A 16,034-nucleotide genomic window follows, 5' to 3' on the forward strand; every position below is an offset into this window, starting at 1 on the left:
CCTTGAAGGGAAAAGAAGATATGTAGACTAAAGAAAGAGAATGTCAGGAGCACCTGGGGACGCCAAGTTAAAGATTGTCAAGGTTAAGAGGTGTTTGGCCGCTCTCGTGCAAACAGCAAGGTCTCAGGGGCTGCGGCAGGGACCGATTCATGGGGGCGACCCAGAGAGGCCACTGCCAGTGTTCTCCCACCTGGTGGAAGTGGAGCAGGGCACGGTTTGTGTGAGGCGGCGCTGGGGTTTGGGGACTGGCTTGGTTGCACTAGCGACCCCAGTGGCAGTACTGGGCACGGATTGCATGGGTTTGCCGCTGCTGAGCAGGCTGGCTCCGTGGCAGAACTACCAGGGGTGGCTCCCAGCCGGCCGGGGTCCTGAGTCCAGGGGGGGAACCTCGGCCCCAGTAAGTGAGTAGAGAAAGAGAGAGAGAAAGAGGGCGAAAGGGAAGCAAGGTATGCCCCCAGGGTCCCCATGGCTGTCTGTAAGTTCTCCCCCCCAGCTCCCACTAGGCAAAGTGGCAGCAGCAGGGGAAGGGCGAAGGAAGTTAAACGCAAGGCTGTGAAAAAGAGGGAGGGAGGGACCACCATTAGAGATAAGATCAAGGCAGGGATAGCTGACTCTCCAAAACCTCACAAAGTGGTGTATTTTTTTAGCAAGATTTCTTTTCTCTTTCTGTTTTTTTTTTTTTTTTTTTTTTTTGTTGTTGTTAAGAAGAGGAGGCTTTTGTTCTGAAGAATGGGTCTGTAAGGCTAAAACTATTAAATGTTGCCCAAAAACTAAAAAGAAGAGATGTGATACATCTCGTGTTAAAATTGGCCTGGTCTTTCTTATTTAACTAATTATAGTTAATAATATAGGGAGACGGAAAAGACAGAGAACCCTGGTGCTGCCACCAGGGAAGGAGTGGGGACAGCTGCTGCTCTGGACTTCAGCGACAGACTCTGCACGCCTCCTTCCTTTCGGCCACCTGGGAAAGCTACAACAGCGGGGCCGAGCTCCGTGTCGAGCCCCCTGCCCAGCTGATCTTTTTAATAAGGAGCTGAACATTAATAAAGGTATTATCCCTGTTCATTTAACTCCCTGCCCTTTTCTTTCCCCCTTTTCTTTTCTTGCTTTGTCTCAGGTGTTTCTGATGCTTTAAAGATTTTTATTCTCCTAAAATCTCATGTCCAGCATTTGGCATATTCTCTTTCTTCTGGATTAAATGGTTCTTTTGAATTTACAAATATATTCAAAGCCTGACAAATCCAATTTTCAAGAGAGCCGTACCTAGGCCAATAAACATGGTCAGATCTTATTTCCTTTGTTGGCCATTTAAGCATACAGAATTGTATCATCTTTACCTTGTCCTTTTTTCTTGTACAAGGGTTTTTTTCCCAGTTGGCTAACATAACTCCCAGAGGGCTATCTTGGGGTATTTCCGTTGGTAATTTTTTCCTCCTTTTTTCTTTCCTGTATCCACCCTACTGGATTTCTGTCCCATTTTTCAAGATCTTATCTATTCATCCCCTGCCTCTGTTTTTCACTTTTCTTTAACAATCTGAATCCCACTTTCTTTCAACTACACACACACACAAAAATAAAAAACCCTTTTGTCGCTGTTGAGCAGGACGGGAACGAAACGACTCCAAGTTAGAAGACAAAGAGAACGAACTTTGATTTATTTCAAATGCACCGCTCTATATATAGAGAACATTGCGCAGACTAATTTCATTGGTCTTAGAGTAAAAACATCGCACACCATTGGTGTGCAGTGAATGACGCACGATGGCAGAACATATCTATAAACAATGTGAACAACAAGCTAGATTAGAGAATTATTTACATTCTTTCCCAATTGCTTCCCAGGCTCTCGCCTGGTTAGAAAACCCTCTCTGTTTCTCTCTGACTAAACTGAGAATATCCACACCCTTTTCCTCACACTATTTTTGAATACAATACACCTCCCTCCCAGGAGATATAGTGAACCTTAAAATAAACAATCTACATTACATATACTTTCATTCATCTACTTTCACTCACTTTTATTTCTCATTCACTTCCACACATTCTTTCACACCCTCAGGGCACAAAGCGGATCCCTGTTGCCAGAGAATCATGGGTCCCTGTGGCCCCCCCTTCACCTTGGGGTTGGCCTCTGGGTGCGACAATGCGTTATTTTTCTCGGCCCCGGTCAGCTCCTGAGTGCCCGGCTTGGGTGCCTCTGCTTCTCAGCAGGGCCAGTGCTTGTTGCGATTCCCGGGCGCTTCTGCTGCCGCGCACCGGGGTGGGCTGGCTGCGCTTTGCTGTTGGCGCGAGGGGTGAAATAAAGAGGCAAAGGAATTGTCCAAATTCATCCGCGTGGCAGCTGGAAGGCTTTAATGGCCGCGGGAGCTGCGATGGAGAAGACACAGACCACTCCCAACTCTGCGTGGGCGAAAATGGCGACGGGACAGGGGAGGTGCGGGATGATATAGGGGGTGGGACAGGGAGGGCAGGAGCCCTCCCGCCCAATGGGGACAGGCGCCATGGCGATGACGTGGACCACGGTGATCAACGGGAACGCGGCAGGGGTGGACACGAGGCTCCAGGGTGAATGGGGTCACAAGAACGGGGTGACTGACACAGAATTCTCAGGAGTGGACAGGGGAGTGGTTACAGGACTGGCAGAGTGAGCTCCAATGGTAAGAGACTCGGAGCCTACCACCGTGGGGGGGAAACACGGGGGGTGCACGGGGGTACACAGAACTCGGCTAGCTAACACAGATCAGAACCCCTAATCTGAACTGAAACCCAGGATGCAACATCTGGGCTTCAGTATTGCCGGGCTTCCAGGAAGGCCCCTGACTCTGATTGCCTCTGGTGCCAGTTCACCTGTGAGGTGGGTTTGCGTGCCACTCACACTCTTTAGCCACATCTTCCTCCACACGCCAGGGGGAACAATGGCTTTTTTGCAGGTCACCTATACCTTATGCCACAGCTCCCACCCACCCAGGGTAACAATTGATTGTTTGCGGGTCACACCACAGCTCCCACCCGCCCAGGGGAACAATGGCTTGTTTTTGTGTGTGACTCACTCTGACACACAACAAGACAACAATAAGGTACCTTTTACTTTCAAATCACCTATTACACTTTTAGGTGCTACTGGCCAGTCCTGGTGCTCTTGGATATCCCTCTATCCAGCTCTGTTGTCCAACCCCAGATGCTCTTGAACATTTTTATCTCTCAATCCACCTGTGTTGTCCAACCCCAGATGCTCTTGGGCATATCCTCAATCCAGCAGAATTTTGCTCAACCCTGGATGCTCTTGGAATGTTAATCCCTCAACCCAGCAGCTTTTAATTCTGGATGCTCTCAGGCACTCTTATCCCTCAATCCAGCAGAATTTTTAGGGGCCCCTTCCACACTTTTTATTTTAATTTCCCAGTGGATTATGCCAGGAAAACCCTCGGCTTCTTCTCTCCAGGAGGTCCCACTCCTTCCCTGAGACCCAGTCCCAGTTTCCCCGGGGGGATTCTCTCACTCTTTTTTTATCACTTGCTTCGTCTCTTTACTGGCCACTTTTCTTGCGAAAAGATGGAAACTCAGTATGGGACACTCCGCTCTCACTTGGCAGGTCTGGGATAACCAGCCCGCTTCACATTCATCCCCCTCCCCTTATCCGCCCTGTTCAAACTTACCTATTCTTTGTCCTTGGGTCTTTGTTCTTTGTGTACACTTTAGTCTTAGGGGCCAATTACCGCGGTTTTAGGGAATCCTTTCCCTTTTCTTTTTTTTTATTACCTCCTTTTGCTCATCGATCATAACCTGTGTCTGTCGGTCAAACTAGGGGAAAAAGAGCAAGGCTGCCTAATAGGGCAGGGTGCATCTTCCTCATTCTGACTGTCCTAAGACACTGGCAGTGAGGTGTAACTAACCATCCTCTGCTACCATAATTGTGAAAAATGCCAATCACTTGTTTTTAATATTTTAAAAGTTTAATAGTAATAAAATGGTTATAAAAATAGTAATACAATTAGAGTAATAAAAATTTGGACATTGAGGATTAGGACAATACAAAACAATAAAAACAAAGAGTTATGGACGGTCCGGGTACCTTTTTCTGAGCAAAATAAGCCCGAAAAAGGACACATGTTAACAGAGGATTAACCCTTAAAAGCAATAGCCTGTTGTATATTCATACATCTTATACATGATGCATAAATTCTATTCAAACAAAGGATTCTGTCTGGTCAGTGTCAGCTTCTTCCTCTTAATCCTGATGGCGTCTTCAAGGCTGAGTGAGGCAGGAAGAAATTAGGAATAAATTCTTTTTCTCTGGAAGATTTAGGTGTCCTGTGGCTACTATCTTGGTGTGAGTACCTCATTCCTTTCTTTAAAAAAATATCCCACATACATAGTTTCTATTTAAACTACAAAAGCTACATTTTAACTACAAAACTACATTTACTATGCTATTAAAATGTTAATACAGCACTACTAATCAATACAACATAATACATATAGTAAATATCTGCGTAGAGCCATATAATATGCACTTTTCACAGCCAGAGCAAACAGAACGTTGAAAATTAAATCAAGATTGCAAGACAATTGCTAAAAATAGGTTAGAAACTGCTGTAAAATAGTTGATAATTGTTGAGCATGTACTGTAGTTTGGTTATGGTAAAAAGAGTTAAAAGTGTAGTTATAAGAAATAGAGTACTCTATGTACCATATTACACCTAAGTAAAGTGCACCACCCCTAAGCGAAACAAGCCAGCCTGGACAGAACTGTAATGGGCCAATCAGGTGCCTTAAACCTTCATGCAAATGAAGGATCCAAACCGAAACCAATCCAAAGGGACAAAAAATGGGATAAAAAGGTGGCATCTGACCCAGTGAATCTCTGCCGCTCCACCTGGAACATCAGGGACATCGCTGCTCAGAAGACCCAGCACCGGTTCCGCAGTATCTTCGACGGGAACGGTCCTGCTCAGCCTGCGGGCCCCCTTGCTTTAGGCCCTTTTTTTTATTATAATAAATGCTGAAATTACTTAGTACGGGGGGTGCGGTCCCGTTTTTAGCAACGATTAAAACAGACGGATTTACTGGAAAAAGAAAATTACATAAAACTCTGCAAGTAAGAGATGTTGTAAAATGCATGAGTTTTTTTATGTGATTTTTAACCCAATCATAGTAGTAAAACATTACTAGACTTCCTAAAATACTATATCAGCATTTGTACTCTGAAATTAACAGGACTAATGCCTTTATTAATGTTCAGCTCTTTCTTAAAAAGATCAGCTGGGCAGGGTGCCCGACACGGAGCTCGCCCCCACTGTTGTAGCTTTCCCAGGTGGCCGAAAGGGAAGGAGGCGTGCAGAGTCTGTCGCTGAAGTCCAGAGGAGCAGCTGTCCCCTCTCCTTTCCTTGTGGCAACACCAGGAAATTCCGTCTCTTTGTCTTTGCTTCCCACAGCCTACTCTAGTCTTTTGTAGGTGATGTTTACAGGGCAAAAGTTGATCGGGGATGTGTTTCCCTCTTCCTCAGCTAGGGCATTTGTCTAGACCCCTCTACTGTGTTTAGTTCTTTATTTAGGGGTGTCTTTATCCCCTAAAAATACTCCCATGGTCCCAAGGGTTTTTATTTGCATTTTAGTCCCCCGAATAGCAGCGTGGGTGGGGGGAGGCAGGTTATCTCCAGGTAGTTTAGAGAAAACAAACAGAGCAATTAGCTAATTAACATTTCAATATCCTGTCATGGTTTGACACTGGTGCAATGCCAGCACCTCTATGAAAATACACTTTCTCAATAGAAATGCTGTGAGATGTTATCAGGAACAGAGTAGAGCAGGCTTAAGCTTGGTAACAAATGAAAAATAAAAACCTTTATTAAACTACTACTACTGTACAAGGAACACACTAAATCTAGGATGAAGACCTTCTAAAACACTCCTCCTCCCACTTAATTTCCAAAACAACCACAGTGAGACATCACCTGGGATTCCTGATTAAGTTGCTACCCTTCAGATAATTAATACTCAGTCCATTAAGGGAGAGAGGAGTCTCTCTTGCACCATAGACCCCCCAGGAAACACAGTTGCTACTTCCTGTGTTTCCATGTCACACATGGCAACCGCCCGGACAAAATCTGCTAGTGTGACACTTTCTTTTTTATGTCACAGTGCTCTCACTACTATGTATGGACAGACTGCTTATAGGGCTCCTTTAAGGATGTTTTGCTACGGACTAAAAGAGACAACACTTCAGCTTCTCATCCTGGGACTACAGTCCCCCCCATTTTCCCCTGGGACTAAGGGTCTAAGAACAGAGATCATCTTCTTCCTGAAGACAGAGGACATCACCATTCCCTCCTCATCTTTTCTCTGTTCTTACTATTCTTGTGTTAGTAGTTGCTGAAGCAAGTCTCTTTAGTTCGCCACTACATCATCTCCTACCACTTAAAAATTTCTTCTTCTAACATCTTAGGTCCCAGACTCTCTCTCTTCTACTATAAATCGAAGAAGAGTAATATTTTACAAAGCCATCATTTTCCAGGATAGAGTTAAAAGTCTCGGACTCCCCGGACAACTGAAATCTTTGCCCAGAACTCCCAACTACCACACTAGGCATCTTCCCCCCCCTTCTCCTTCTCCTCTGCCGGCAAATTTCCAGGTGCCGTCAGGGTCTCTGTTTCTTTCCCTTTGGCGGGGGGGGAACAAAGGCATCTCCGCTTCTCTCCACCCTTCCATCCGCAGGAGCTGGCTCGGTTCCAGACCTTCAGCCCCCTCGGCCTACCTCCCTCAGGCCGCATGGCTTCCCCTCCCCCACCCAGCCCGTGGCTGGGGCAGGGGAGAGTGCACTCTCTGAAGACCAGAACCAAAGAGACAGTTCCCCTGAGAGTTCTTGCTTTTAACCCCCTGTGTTCTCAGAGGCATGTCTATACCTTCAGAAGTCACTCTAGGTGCCAATATCTAAACCTGACCACTGATTAGTTTGACCCAACTTTTTAAAAAAATTCACTTCTATGTCAAACTACGACATATCGGTACTCAGCTAGAGCCAGCAGCCGTTCCAGTGTTGCCATGGGAACTAGGAACTAGGAAGGCCCTGCCCGCCCGGAGTATCTGCGTCCCCGGGGAACACCGGGAACTTTGTTCATTACATAGTCCACAATAATTTCGGATTCTTTGACCATATCACTGAGTCCCATCTCTCTTCATCACTGATAATTGGTACCTCTGTGTGAGGAAAGAACAGCCGATCTGGCAGCTGTTGGCAAGCCTCTGGAATTGATAGTGATGGTGAGAGAACTGCGTTTTGGGCCCACAATTGCCCGTCTGCTGCGACTTCCAGTATTCTGGAAACCGTCGCCAATCTATACATAGCCACCCCAGACAGCACAGGACTGGACATCTGAAACAATAACACAGTAACGTTGCTTGATTCATCTGTTAATTTTCTTCCTAAGGGAAATTTTGACCACCAGGACAGTGTATGCATGCTTTGATTATAGGCAGATCTTCTTGAACCAGGGACTCATAAATTCCAGGAGGCTGGACAGGACAAACGCAGATCGGCACCAATGTGGTGAAACGTACGTTCTGCCTTTATTGTTTGTAAGATGGCAGTTTATATACACTTCAATATAGTTTACAATTGTGAGTACAATTTCATTGGCAAGCAAACATTGTTTGTCTTTGTCTTAAGGTGGTTAAAGTTTCACACTGCAGGCCTATACTACTTCACACCCAGAAAGCTCAATTACACTGTGATTACCTTAACATAATTTCTAACTGCGCCACAGACTGAATTTCCAACTGCGTCAGAGGCTTCAAGGCCTCACCAAGGCCTGTAGCTGAGGCCTAGGCTGGGGTAGCTCAACCTTCTAAATATAAATCATGCCCTCTTTCCCTCAGAAATTCTGCTACATCTTCTACCTTGATAACAGGGTTGTTTGTTCTTCCTGGGGCTATTGACTCTGATTCAGTTTGGGAAATTAAGATCATGGCACAGACCCCCCCCCCCCAGCCACCCTGTGTAGTCCCAGCCAAAAGCAATATAGCCCAACTCATTTTTCCTGGCAGCATCCCTATTTGCACCCCCGATAACTGAACAGAGGGTGGGGGGGGTTTGCTTCTAAAGGGTTCCAGAGATTTTTTTTAGACACAACATATCACATCTCCGTGTCCCACATGCCAATGCAAAGTGACACTGAAAAGCGGAGACATAGTCCTAACAGGACTTATTGCTACAGGAGCCGATGTGACTGTTATCTCAAATAGCCAATGGCCCGATGATTGGCCATTAACGACTGTGCTTCAGGTACTCTTGGGTGTGGGTGGGAATAGTCAAAGCTTGCAAAGCCAACACTTGGTACAAATAACAGGGCCTGATAGGTGGATAGGCACAGTTAAACAGTTTTCAGTCCCCCTGGTTTTGTGGGGGAGGGATGTGTTAACACTGCAGGGGATTTTTATGCCTTCAGATTTTGTATAGGAGTCATTGGGAAACTCGGTACCCCCACAGTGGTCCCTGGCTGAACTGCCTCAGGCACTTTTAAGCATTGGAAGGAGCAGCCCAATTATCAAAGCGACTCTTGATACAGATCTAAAGTGCTGAGGGACACCTGGCCCGGGTCAAAGTGGTTATATTTCCAGTTACTTGCCTTTTTAAAACAATGTATTGAATAGTTAAAACTGAAAATCACAGACAAAGACTCTCTAAGTAGTTGTCCTAGGGTGAAGTTATGGTGCTTGTATCCCCAATCGTGTGTTCTGTTTATGCTTGATATTATGTTCTGTGCCTTCAGGACTGACTCTGAAAGTGAAGGATTGTTTTGTCTTGTTATCAGCTGGCTCACCTCCCCCCATGGTCTGTGTCTAGGAGAGGCTTGGCTTGCTTGCTTTCGCTTTGCTTTTGCTTTTACTTTTGCTTATTAGTTAGTTAAGCTAGGCAGTCCAATTTTTACTCTGGACTAGTTTTTTTTCCTTCCCTTTCCCTTTCTTGAATATCATCTGAACCTGCTCCGGACCGGGACCTGGGAAACACCGAGAAACACCGAGAGCCTGCATTTTGTGACCTGCAGCAGCCGTCCCCAGCACCAGAGACTGATAGCTGGGCGACTACTCCCAGGAGAGACTTTCTGAATTTGTCATCTCTTCAGAATGGTGAAAGAGTTTTGTCATCTGGTGTTGTTTTTGTATTGGGGAGTGTTTTGCTTGTTAAATAAACAGTTTTTTTCCACTTCTCTCCGAGGAAGTTCTTCCCGAACCAGGTGGGGGAGGGGCCGTGGGGGGTTTGCTTTCTGGGGGCTCCTTCCGGAGGTCTTCTCCCAAATTTGCCCTAATCTAGGTGTCATGGTTGGACACTGGCGCAATGCCAGCATCCTTATGAAAATGCACCTTCCTTAAATAAATGTTGTGAGATGTTATCAGGAACAGAGCAGAGCAGGCCTAAGCTTAATAACAAAGGGAAAAAAAACTTTATTAAACTACTACTAATACAGAAAACACATAAACTAAATATAGGATGAAGACCTTTTAAACTACCCCTCTTCCTCCCAATTTCTAAAAACACTTAACTATGAAACATCACCCGGGATTCCTGATCAAATTACCACCCTTCAGGTAATCCATACTCAAACTATCAAGGGAGAGAGAAGTCTCTCTTGCACCACAGACCCCCTAGGAAACACAGCTGCCACCCTGTGTTTCCCTGTCACACATGGCAACCGCCCGGGAAAAAAAAAATCTGCCAGTGTGACACTCTCCATTCTATGTCACAGTGCTCTCACTACCGTGCATGGATAGACTGCTTATAGGGCTCCTTTAAGGATGCTTTGCCATGGACCTAAAGATACAATAGTTCAGTTTCTCATCCTGGGACTACAGTCCCCCCCATTTTCCCCTGGGGCCGAGGGGTCCAAAAACAAGAATCATCTTCTTCCCGAAGACAGAGGGTATCACCATTCCCTCTTCAGCTTTTTTCGGTTCTTGTCATTCTTGTGCTGTTTGAAGCTGAAACAGGTCTCCCTGGGTCACCACTGCATTCCCTTAAAATGCAGTCTTTATTGCAGGAGATTTTGGTTCAGTCTATGGCTAACAAGAAAAGTCTAGCTAAAAGCTACTTCATCATCTCTTCCTACTTAAATATTTCTTCTTCTAACATCTCAGGTCCCGGACTATCTCTCTTCCACTACAAATCAAGGAGGAGTAATACTTTTAAAAAGCCCTCATTTCCTGGAAAGGGTTAAACGTTCAGACTCCCTGGACGGCTGATATCTCGGTCCGGTGTTCCGCCTCCCATGCTGGACATCCCCCCCCTTTCTCCTTCTCCTCTGCCGGCAAATTTCCAGGTGCCGCTAGGCTCTCTGTCTCTTTCCCTCTTGGGGGGGGGACAAAGGCATCTCCACTTCTCTCCACCCTTTCGTCCACAGGAGCTGGCTCGGTTCTAGACCCTCAGCCCCTCGGCCTACCTGGACAAGGCTGCGTGGCTTCCCCTCCCCCACTCAGCTTAAGGCTGAGCAGGGGAGAGTCTGCACTCTCTGACGACCGGAACCAAAAGAGACAGTTTTCCTGGGAGTTCTTGCTTTTAACCCCCTGTGTTCTCAGAGGCGTGTCTATACTTTCAGTGGTCACTCCAGGTGCCAATATCCAAACCTGACCACTGATTGGTTTGACCCAACTTCCTGGAAAAAATTCACTTCCATGTCAAACCACGACACTAGGACACTAGTTAAAGTTAGAAAGTAGCATGTTTATTGCAGGTGGGCAACACGGGGAGGGTCATCCCTAAATTGCGTGGCCATGCCCGCACCCCACAAGGTTCTTTACCTTCTATTTATTTCCCAAAGTAATACATATGCATAACCCCAGCACTTCCCATCCCCGCTTTGCATTAAAATGAGGTTATTAGTCTTTCACACATGCGCAATTCTTCTCTTTAATTGGGTCGGTGGTCTCGAATTGGGTCAGTGGTCCCAGGGATGAAGTCAGGAAAGTCTTCGTCAGGTCTCTGTGACCTTCTGGCACGATCCAAGGCCCCCTGTTTCATGATGGATTAACACAGAGTCCAGGTGCTAGGCATTGTTCTACTGGTTTCAATATGTTCCTATAATGGTTCACTTGCTCCACTTCTTTCTACAAATGTGGTCATTATATAAAAATTAGCTTTAGCATCTAATAATCATTACCCTATCATTGGTGCATCTAACTTCAATATGAAGTAGTTCTAACCCTCAGCTAAAATCTTAACCCTTTAAAAGCATTATTCACTATTTTGTTGTGAATTTTTCGGTATAGCTATTTAGTACTATATAACTAAATTTTTATTGTTTTAGCCTTCAGTGTTTATATCTCATTATTTCATTAAGCCAAATTTAAATCTATCCTACAAGCAATCTTTAAAAGCTGCTGCAGGGGGTGTGGCACCCCCGCCTGGCACCAGCCACTGTTAAAATTTACCTTCTAACCCTAGTAACTTGTGAATTGTGATTTTTAACAGGATTGTTACCAGAAAAATTCAAAGGTGTTTGTATAGAGGTGGTGTTTTCTTACATATTAGTGACATAGTAAAACTGTGTAGTTCACTGAGAGTAATTAGATAAGTCGTAAATTCAAGATTCTTTAGCTCACATTCAAGACAAACCTTGAACTTTATTTACAGTAATTATTTGAGGCTTAACTTTGCTGTCAGCTCTATTAAGTGCTTGCTTTTTACTCCATAGTTCTAACAAGGTAATTTTATTGTAAATTTTTCAGAACAGTTATTTACTTTGATGCTTAACTGTTGTATGAGAAATTTTCAGTAACTTTTTTGTAATGATAGAGTTAAAATTAATTAAGACTTTGTTAAAATTAAGTACTGTTTTGTTAATTTCTGTTAAGATTATGTTGTAAATAGAGACAAGCCAATCTGAATTAATTAATAGCATAAATTTATTTTGCGATCGCGTAACAATTTAGAGTTCGAATTTCCCCCAACCGCAGCTCGGTTGGGTCAGCCCACAGTCTACAGAGCAGCTCTGGGTGCAAAACGGAGCCCAACAGAGTCAATGCCTTTTGCACCCCATTGTATTTCTGCAGAGGGTTTTTATACTTTTTATTCCGCCTTTGGCTATAAGTCATTGTGGCAAGCTGCATATTCATGCAGTCTACTCTCACAGAGAAGGCATTTTGGCCGCTGATGTCTTGTGAGCAGCAGATCATCAGCTAGTGATGAGTCCAGATGTCCCCCTCCTTGTCTTTCCTCCTGGTGTTGAGTCTGGGTCCTGGCCTCTGACACCACTTGCCTGTGATTCGCTTGGGTGTGACCTAATAGCCAGCTTTTTGCGGTCATTGTTTTCTGCTGGCTAGAGCTTTTAAAATGCTAATTAGGTTCCCTGGCAACTTAATCTGTGAATTTCCTTTTGCCTTGGTTTTTCCAGTAACTCTAAAACATTTTGTGGCTACAGTGTAAAACATCTAGAACTACAGCTTATTACATACAACCCCAACTGCACGAATTATACATATATAACAATTACTTTCTGTGAAATTAAGTATTAGTCCTAGGGTGACGTTATGATGCTTGTATCCCCAGTCATCTGTCCTGTTTATGCTGGATATTATGTTCTGTGCCTTCAAGACTGGCTCTGAGAAGTGAAGTTTTGTTTTGTTATCAGCCTGCTCACTCCCCCACGGTCTGCTGGACATGGTGCTCCTTTTGGCTTTTTGCTTTTGCTTTTCACCTTTGCTCTTGCTCCTGCTTCTGCTTGCTTTTGCTTTTCTTGCTTGTTAGTTAGTTTAGCTGGGCAGTCCGAATTTTTCCCTGGACTGTCTTTCTTTCCCTTTTCTTGGAACCATTCAAACCTGCTCCAGACTGGTGTGATAAATTGAGGCAAATAATTTGATTCAGCCTTTTTAAGGTCAATTAGCATTTTATTAATTACAGCAAGCAGTAGCAAGCAAAACAGCGCTGGGTGGGTAGGGGTCTCCAAACCGCCCCTCCTGCAGTGTCCCACACTGCAGTGCCCCACACCCCACTCCCTTATTCAGTTTCTTTTTATAGTTTCTTGGAGGTTTTTTCATTCGTGTCTTTTGCGATAGCGGTGTGCATAGCTTGAGCATCTCTCTGCGTCGTTTCTGCGTTGAGTCGAGGCAGGTGATTGCTGATTTCACAATCGGCTCTGGACAGTGATGGGCGTACCTGGAGCACTCCTACGTTGTCTAGTCCGGTAGCCGTTGCCTGGTGGTCGCTGATTTCATAATCAGCTCCGGCCATCCCCCGACATTGTTAGCCTGTGTCTGCAAAAAGCTACAAAAAGCTCCCTATATGGTGATTAATCATACTTGTAATCTTGCGGTTTTGCAATATGTCTATAGCCTTGCGGTTTGTAGCAGTTGCTACAGGCTAGTATAAGGCTAGTCCCTTATACTTTAATTTTTATTTTTCCTCCTTTAATATTCCAATTCTTTTGATGAACAAACAAGTTACCACAGTTTATCACACTGGGACCTGGAAAACACAGAGAGTCTGCACTTTGTGGCCTGCAGCAGCCATTCCCAGCATCGGTGGGACCGATAACAGAGCAACTACTCCCAGGAGAGATTTTCTGAATTTGTCATCTCTTCAGAGTGGTGAAAGAGTTTTGTCATCTGGTGTTGCTCATTTTTTTTTGTGCTGGGGAGTGCTTTGCTTGTTAAATAAACAGGGTTTTTTCCACTTGTCTCCGAGGAGATTCTTCCCGAACCAGGTAGGGGGAGGGGCCGTGGGGGTTTGCTTTCTGGGGGCTCCTTCCGGAGGTTTTCTCCCAAATTTGCCCTAAACCAGGACAAAGTCTAAGCAAAGTTAAATTTAAGTGTTATTCAAGTTCTGTTATTTTAAGTTCTGTTAAGTGCTATTAAGATCAATTCAGTAATGTTAACTTTAAGTTCTCTTAGGTATACTTTCTGTTACATTTAAGTGAAGTTAGATATCGGTGAAATTGATTTTAATTTTTGTTAAAATTTGCTTATTTAAATTACAAGATGCAGCTATTTTTTACAGAAATAAGAACAATCTCTGCTGGGTTATCTTCCATAGGTAGCACTGAAGAATGAGTAACAATTCCATATTATTAGTTATAAGTTATTTAATGCTTTCTTTTTTACTTTTTTGCTTTAATGTCATATATGCATAAATGTCTAGGAAAATATAACCGCAATTTCTTAAGATAGTTTCTACTGATATATTAATAGTCCTGATTATGCTGTTAATCTTATGATGTGAATTCATTGACTTTTTATAACAGGCATTACTTTATTCATTTGCTATTTGTCTATGGTACCATTGACTGTTTAACTTACCATAAATGACAAAGCCAGCTGCTTTACAAACTTTAATATATCTTTGTATAGCTATCTACAAGACATGTATACTTTTAAGAAACTTTACTAACTACTATTGCTGAGAAGTTTTTAGAATATATTAGGGAGAGTCTTCCAGATAAGGCCTGGACCCTGGCCAAGTCCTGATCTTACCTGGTTGGGAAGTATGCCAAAACCAGGTGTTTTCTGCACCAAAACTGTACTCAGTGTAATGAACGAAGTTTCCAGATGTTCCCCAGAGACGCGGGCAGGGCCTTCCTAGTTCCCATGGCAACACTGGAATGGCTGCTGGCTCTAGCTGAGTACCGATATTGAAATGTTAATTAGCTAATTGCTCTGTTTGTTTTCTCTAAACTACCTGGAGATAACTGGCCTCCCACCCCCCCACGCTGCTTTTCTGAGACTAAAATGCAAATAAAAACTCTTGGGATCATGGGAGTATTTTTAGGGGATAAAGACACCCATAAATAAAGAACTAAACACAGTAGAGGGGTCTAGACAAATGCCCTAGCTGAGGAAGAGGGAAAAACATCCCCTGATTGACTTTTACCCGTCACCATCACCTAAAAAAGAATAGACTAGAGTAGGCTGTGGGAAGAGCTGAACATTAATAAAGGCATTAGCCCTGTTCATTTCACTCAGGTCATTTTGACATGCCAAATTTGGACCTATAATATCTGGATCCCCTTTTTGAGGTGAATTTGGGAATCATACCCAGGAATGATTTTCTAAACCCTCACTTCAAAATGAGGCTTGCCAGCTATTGCAGACCCTGGGTGATTGTACAGTATTTAGGGAATTGATAATGCATTGTTTTAAATCACCATTCTATTTTTCATGTGCTACTAATTGTATGTATTATCTGATTTATTTTTACTTAGTATAAGCTTATTGTTTTGCTACATATTTTTATGCTTTTATGTTACCTTCATGTTCATAATGAGAAACACACATGTTATTAAAAACGAAAAAAAAAAAAATAGGGGGGAATATAGCTCCTCCAGAACTTTACACTAATATTTACACTAAAAATTTTGAAAGCAAATCAAATCAAATGAAATTTGATCCCTTACCCTCCTGAAGCACCCTTGGAACCCCAAGAATTAGAGCTCCTGGGTTCTGCAAAATTGAATTTTTGTGTTAATTTTAAATACATGGGAAGGAATCAGTCTAAAACTTTATAAATGTTTCTCCCTATCACCCCATGTAAAAGAATCAAACTTTTTGGTGCAATTATACTTCTGGCAGCCTTTCTAAATCCAGAAATGCCCCCCTGCAGCTGCCATCAGGAATGTTTTGAGTTTATAAAGATCAAGCCCGAGCCCTAAGTGGTTAAGGTTTTTAAATAAAATATTATTTTTAGGACAGGTTTGTATGTGATAATTTTGATAATAATTGTATTAATCATGATACCTTGCTTGTTTCAATGTGTGCAGAGATTAATTAATAAGGCTATTAAAGGAGTAGTTTTGGTTGACACAGAAGGGGGAGATATTGGGGTACACAAAACAGAGAGTACTTTGGACCTTATTAGCGTAAGAAATTTGATAAACAAAATGCCTTGGCAAGAACAAACAGAACTTTGAGAATTAAATCAAGATTGCAAGATTAAATCAGATGGATTTACCAGAAAAAGAAAATTACATCAAACTCTGCAAGCAAGAGATGTTGTAAAATACATAAGTTTGTTTATGTGATTTTTATCCCAGTCATTGTAGTAAAACATTACT

This window comes from Vidua macroura, assembly GCF_024509145.1.
Source record: "Vidua macroura isolate BioBank_ID:100142 chromosome W unlocalized genomic scaffold, ASM2450914v1 whyW_random_scaffold_30, whole genome shotgun sequence".
Classification (NCBI taxonomy): domain Eukaryota; kingdom Metazoa; phylum Chordata; class Aves; order Passeriformes; family Viduidae; genus Vidua; species Vidua macroura.